This window comes from Mus caroli, unplaced genomic scaffold (genome assembly GCF_978045245.1).
Source record: "Mus caroli unplaced genomic scaffold, Mus_caroli_1 scaffold_10, whole genome shotgun sequence".
In the NCBI taxonomy this organism is placed as follows: Eukaryota; Metazoa; Chordata; class Mammalia; order Rodentia; family Muridae; genus Mus; species Mus caroli.
The window spans coordinates 65,302,985-65,310,495 of NW_028227265.1; positions in this window are offsets into that span (position 1 = coordinate 65,302,985).

The following is a 7,511-nucleotide window of genomic DNA, read 5'->3' on the forward strand; positions in this document are numbered from 1 at the left end:
CATGATGCTGGTAGAGGATTTTAATAAGGACATTAATAGCTCCTTTAAAGAAATACAGGAGAACACAGCTAAACAAGTAGAAGTCCTTAAGGAGGAAACACAAAATCCCTTAAAGAATTACAGGAAAATACAACCAAACAGGTAAAGGAATTGAACAAAATCATTCAAGATCTAAAAATGGAAGTAGAAACAATAAAGAAAACCCAAAGGGAGACAACTCTGGAGATAGAAATCCTAGAAAAGAAATCAGGAGCCATGGATGAGAGCATCAGCAACAGAATACAAGAGATGGAAGAGAGAATCTCAGGTGCAAAAGATTTCATAGAAAACATGGATACAACAATCAAAGAAAATACAAAATGCAAAAGGATCCTAACTCAAAACATTCAGATAATCCAGGACACAATGAGAAGACCAAACCTAAGGATAATAGGTATAGATGAGAATGAAGATTTTCAAATTAAAGGGCAAGTAAATATCTTCAACAAAATTATAGAAGAAAACTTCCCTAACCTAAAGAAAGAGATGCCCATGAACATACAAAAAGCCAACAGAACTCCAAATAGACTGGACCAGAAAAGAAATTCCTCATGACACATAATAATCAGAACAACAAATGCACTAAATAAAGATAGAATATTAAAAGCAGTAAGGGAAAAAGGTCAAGTAACATATAAAGGCAGGCCTATTAGAATTAAACCAGACTTCTCACCAGAGACTATGAAAGCCAGAAGATCCTGGACAGAGGTTATACAGACACTAAGAGAACACAAATGCCAGCCCAGGCTACTACACACAGGAAAACTCTTTAAGTAACTATAGATGGAGAAACCAAAGTATTCCATGACAAAACAAAATTCACACAATATCTTTCCATGAATCCAGCCCTTCAAAGGATAATAAAGGGAAAGATCCAACACAAGGAGGGAAACTACGCCCTGGAAAAAGCAAGAAAGTACTCCTTCAACAAACCTGAAAGAAGACAGCGCAAGAACAGAATGCCAACTTTAACAACAAAAATAACAGGAAGCAACAATTACTTTTCCTTAATATCTCTTAATATCAATACACTCAATTCCCCAATAAAAAGACACAGACTAACAGACTGGCTACACAAACAGGACCCAACATTCTGCTGCTTACAGGAAACCCATCTCAGGGAAAAAGACAGACACTACCTCAGAGTGAAAGGCTGGAAAACAATTTTCCAAGCAAATGGTTCGAAGAAACAAGCTGGAGTAGCCATTCTAATATCGAATAAAATCGACTTCCAACCCAAAGTTATCAAAAAAGACAAGGAGGGACACTTCATACTCATCAAAGGTAAAATCATCCAAGAGCAACTCTCAGTTCTGAATATCTATGCTCCAAATGCAAGGGCAGCCACATTCACTAAAGTAACTTTAGTAAATCTCAAAGCACACATAGCACCTCACACAATAATAGTGGGAGACTTCAACACACCACTTTCATCAATGGACAGATCGTGAAAACAGAAACTAAACAGGGACACAGTGAAACTAACAGAAGTTATGAAACAAATGGACTTAACAGATATCTACAGAACATTTTATCCTAAAACAAAAGCATATACCTTCTTCTCAGCACCTCACGGGACCTTCTCCAAAATTGACCACATAATTGGTCACAAAACAGGCCACAACAGATACAAAAATATTGAAATTTTCCCATGCATCCTTTCAGATCACCATGGACTAAGGCTGATCTTCAATAACAATATAATTAATAGAAGGCCAACAATCATGTGGAAGCTGAACAACACTCTCCTCAATGAAAACTTGGTCAAGGAAGGAATAAAGAAAGAAATTAAAGACTTTTTAGTGTTTAATGAAAATGAAGCCACAACATACCCAAACTTATGGGACACAATGAAAGCATTTTTAAGAGGGAAACTCATAGCTCTGAGTGCCTCCAAAAAGAAACTAGAGAGAGCACACATTAGCAGCTTGACAACACATCTAAATGTTCTAGAAAAAAGGAAGAAAATTCACCCAAGAAGAGTAGATGTCAGGAAATAATCAAACTCATGGGTGAAATCAACCAAGTGGAAACAAGAAGAACTATACAAAGAATTAACCAAACGAGGAGTTGGTTCTTTGAGAAAATCAACAAGATAGATAAACCCTTAGCTAGACTCACTAGAGGACACAGGGACAACATCCTAATTAACAAAATCAGAAATGAAAAGGGAGACATAACAACAGATCCTGAAGAAATCCAAAACACCATCAGATCGTTCTACAAAAGGCTATACTCAACCAAACTGGAAAACCTGGATGAAATGGACAAATTTCTAGACAGATACCAGGTACCAAAGTTAAATCATGATCAAGTTAACTGTCTAAACAGTCCCATATCCCCTAAAGAAATAGAAGCAGTCATTAATAGTCTCCCAGCCAAAAAAAGCCCAGGACCAGATGGGTTTAGTGCAGAGTTCTATCAGACCTTCAAAGAAGATCTAGTTCCAGTTCTGCACAAACTATTCCACAAAATAGAAGTTAGAAGGTACTCTACACAACTCATTCTATGAAGCCACAATTACTCTGATACCTAAACCACAGAAAGATCCAACAAAGATAGAGAACTTCAGACCAATTTCCCTTATGAATATTGATGCAAAAATCCTCAATAAAGTTCTTGCTAATGGAATCCAAGAACATATTAAAGCAATCATCTATCCTGATCAAGTAGGTTTTATTCCAGGGATGCAGGGATGGTTTAATATATGGAAATCCATCAATGTAATCCATTATATAAACAAACTCAAAGACAAAAACCACATGATCATCTCGTTAGATGCTGAGAAAGCATTTGACAAGATCCAACACCCACTCATGATAAAAGTCTTTGAAAGATCAGGAATTCAAGTCCCATACCTAAACATGATAAAAGCAATCTACAGCAAACCAGTAGCCAACATCAACGTAAATGGTGAGAAGCTGGAAGCAATCCCACTAAAATCAGGGACTAGACAAGGCTGCCCACTTTCTCCCTACCTATTCAACATAGTACTTGAAGTCCTAGCCAGAGCAATTCAACAACAAAAGGAGATCAAGGGGATACAAATTGGAAAAGATGAAGTCAAAATATCACTTTTTGCAGATGATATGATAGTATATATAAGTGACCCTAAAAATTCCACCAGAGAACTCCTAATCCTGATAAATAGCTTCAGTGAACTAGCTGGATATAAAATTAACTCAAACAAGTCAATGGCCTTTCTCTACACAAAGAATAAACAGGCTGAGAAAGAAATTAGGGAAACAACACCCTTCTCAATAGTCACAAATAATATAAAATATCTTGGCGTGACTCTAACTAAGGAAGTGAAAGATCTGTATGATAAGAACTTCAAGTCTCTGAAGAAAGAATTTATAGAAGATCTCAGAAGATGGAAAGATCTCCCATGCTCATGGATTGGCAGGATCAACATTGTAAAAATGGCTATCTTGCCAAAAGCAATCTACAGATTCAATGCAATCCCCATCAAAATTCCAACTCAATTCTTCAACGAATTAGAAAGTGCAATCTGCAAATTCATCTGGAATAACAAAAAACCTAGGATAGCAAAAACTCTTCTCAAGGATAAAAAAACCTCTGGTGGAATCACCATGCCTGACCTAATGCTTTACTACAGAGCAATTGTGATAAAAACTGCATGGTACTGGTATAGTGACATACAAGTAGACCAATGGAATAGAATTGAAGACCCAGAAATGAACCCACACACCTATGGTCACTTGATCTTCGACAAGGGAGCTAAAACCATCCAGTGGAAGAAAGACAGCATTTTCAACAAATGGTGCTGGCACAACTGGTGGTTATCATGTAGAAGAATGCGAATTGATCCATTACTATCCCCTTGCACTAAGGTCAAATCTAAGTGGATCAAGGAACTCCACATAAAACCAGAGACACTGAAACTTATAGAGGAGAAAGTGGGGAAAAGCCTCGAAGATATGGGCACAGGGGAAAAATTCCTGAATAGAACAGCAATGGCTTGTGCTGTAAGATCGAGAATTCACAAATGGGACTTCATGAAACTGGAAAGCTTCTGCAAGGCAAAAAACACCGTCAATAAGACAAAAAGGCCACCAACAGATTAGGAAAGGATCTTTACCTATCCTAAATCATATAGGGGACTAATATCCAATATATAAAGAACTCAAGAAGGTGGACTCCAGAAAATCAAATAATCCCATTAAAAAAATGGGGCTCAGAGCTAAAGAAAGAATTCTCACCTGAGGAATACCGAATGGCCGAGAAGCACCTGAAAAAATGCTCAGCATCCTTAATCATCAGAGAAATGCAAATCAAAACAACCCTGAGATTCCATCTCATACCAGTCAGAATGGCTAAGATCAAAAATTCAGGTGATAGCAGATGCTGGCAAGGATATGGAGAAAGAGGAACACTCCTTCATTGTTGGTGGGATTGCAAGCTTGTACAACCACTCTGGAAATCAGTCTGGAGGTTCCTCAGAAAATTGGACATAGTACTACTGGAGTATCCCGCAATATCTCTCTTGGGCATATATCCAGAAGATGTCCCAACTGGTAAGAAGGACACATGCTCCACTATGTTCATAGCATCCTTATTTATAATAGCCAGAAGCTGGAAAAAACCCAGATGCCCCTCAACAGTGCAATGGATACAAAAAATGTGGTACATTTACACAATGGAATACTACTCAGCTATTAAAAAGAATGAATTCATGAAATTCCTAGGCAAATGGTTGGACCTGGAGGGCATCATCCTGAGTGAGGTAACACAATCACAAAAGAACTCAAATGATATGTACTCACTGATATGTGGATATTAGCCCAGAAACTTAGTAAACCCGAGATGTAAGAGACAGTTTGTAAAACACATGAAACTGAAGAAGAACGAAGACTAAAGTGTGGACACTTTGCCTCTTCTTAGAATTGGAAACAATCACCCATGGAAGGAGTTACAGAGACAAAGTTTGGAGGTGAGACAAAAGGATGGACCATCTAGAGACTGCCATATCCAGGGATACATCCCATAATTAGCCTCCAAACAGTGACACTATTGCATACACTAGCAAGCGGTTGCTGAAAGGACCCTGGTATAGCTGTCTCTTGTGAGACTAGGCCGGGGCCTAGCAAACACATAAGTGGATGCTCACAGTCATCTACTGGATGAATCACAGGGCCCCCAATGGAGGAGCTAGAGAAGATATCCAAGGAGCTAAAGAGATCTGCAACCCTGTAGATGCAACAACATTATGAACTAACCAGTACCCTGGAGCTCTTGACTCTAGCTGCATATGTATCAAAAGATGGCCTAGTTTGGCCATCACTGGAAAGAAAGGCCCATTGGACACGCAAATTTTATATGCCCCAGTACAGGGGAACGCCAGGGCCAAAAAGTGGGAATGTGTGGGTAGGAGAGTGGGAGGGAGGGTATGGGGGACTTTTGTGATAGCATTGGAAATGTATTTGAGGAAAATATGTAATAAAAATATATTTTAAAAAAAGTGGATCGAAGTACTCCATATAAAACCAGAGACACTGAAACTTGCAGAGGAGAAATTGGGGAAAATATGGGCACAGGGAAAAATTCCTGAGCAGAACAGCAATGGCTTGTGCTGTATCATCAAGAATCGACAAATGGGACCTCAAAAAATTGCAAAACTTCTGTAAGGCAAAGGACACTGTCAATAAGACAAAAAGGCCACCAACAGATGGGAAAAGATCTTTAACAATCCTCAATCTGATAGAGAACCAATATTCAATATATATATATATATATATATATATATTACTAAAGAAGCTAGACTCCAGGGAACCAAATAACCCTATTAAAAATGGGGTACAGAGCTAAACAATGAATTATCAACTGTGGAATCTTGAATGGCTGAGAAACACCTGAAAAAGTGTTCAACATCCTTAATCATCAGAAAAATGAAAATCAAAACAACCCTGAGATTCCACCTCACACCAGTCAGAATAGCTAGGATAAAAAATTCAGGTGACAGCAGATGCTGGTGAGGATGTGGAGAAAGAGGAATACTCCTTCATTGCTGGTGGGATTGCAACCTGGTACAACCACTCTGGAAATCAGTCTGGCAGTTCCTTATGAGTTCCAGGACAGCCAGTGCTCTACAGAGAATCCCTTTCTCAAAAAACAAAAACAAACAAACAAACAAAAAAAAACAAACAAAAAAAAAGAAAAAGAAAACAGGACATAGTATTACCGCTAGATCCACCAATACCTCTCCTGTGCATATACCCAGAAGATGTTCCAACTGGTAATAAGAACACATGCTCCACTATGTTCATAGCAGCCCTATTCATAATAGCCAGAAGCTGGAAAGAACCCAGATGTCCTTCAACAGAGGAACAGATACAGAAAATGTGGTACATTTACACAATGGAGTACTACTCAGCTATTAAAAAGAATGAATTTATGAAATTCTTGGGCAAATGGATGTATCTGGAGGATATCATCCTGAGTGAGGTAACCTTATCACAAAAGAAGTCACTTGATATGCACTCACTGATAAGTGGATAATAGCCTAGAAACCTAGAATACTCAAGATACAACTTCCAAAACACAAGAAAATCAAGAAGGAAGACCAACACGTGGATACTTCATTCCTCCCTAGAATATGGAATAAAATATCCATGGAAGGAGTTGCAGAAACAACGTTTGGAGCTAAGACTAAAGGATGGACCATTCAGAGACTGCCCCACCCTGGGGTCCATCCCATAATCAGTCACCAAATGCAGACACTATTGCATATGCCAGCAAGATTTTGCTGAAGGGACCCTGATATATCTGTCTCCTGTGAGGCTTTGCCAGTGCCTGGCAAATATAGAAGTGGATGCTCACAGTCATCTATAGAATAGAACACAGGGCCCCCAATATAGGAGCTAGAGAAAGTACCCAAGAGCTGAAGGGGTCTGCAACCCTATTGGTGGAACAACAGTATGGACTAATAAGTATCCCCAGAGCTCGTTTCTCTAGCTGCATATGTAGCAGAAGATGGCCTAGTCAGTCATCATCGGGAAGAGAGGCCCCTTGGTCTAGCAAACTTTATATGCCCCAGTACAGGGGAATGCCAGGGCCAAGAAGTAGGAGTGAGTGGGTAGGGGAGCAGGGCAGGGGGAGGGTATAGGGGACTTTTTGGATAGCATTTGAAATGTAAATGAAGAAAATATCTAATAAAAATTGTGGGAAAAAAAAAGAAGATCCAGTGATACCACTCCTGAGCATTTACCAAAGGATGTTCCAACTGGTAATAAGGACACATGTTCCACTATGTGCACAGCAGCCTTATTTATAATACCCAGAAGCTGGAAAGAACCCAGATTTCCCTCAATAGAGGAAAGGATACAGAAAATGTGGTACTTTTACACAATGAGTACTACTCAGCTATTAAAATCAATGAATTTATGAAATTCTTGGACAAATGGATGAATCTGGAGGATATCATCCTGAGTGAGATAACCCACTCACAAAAG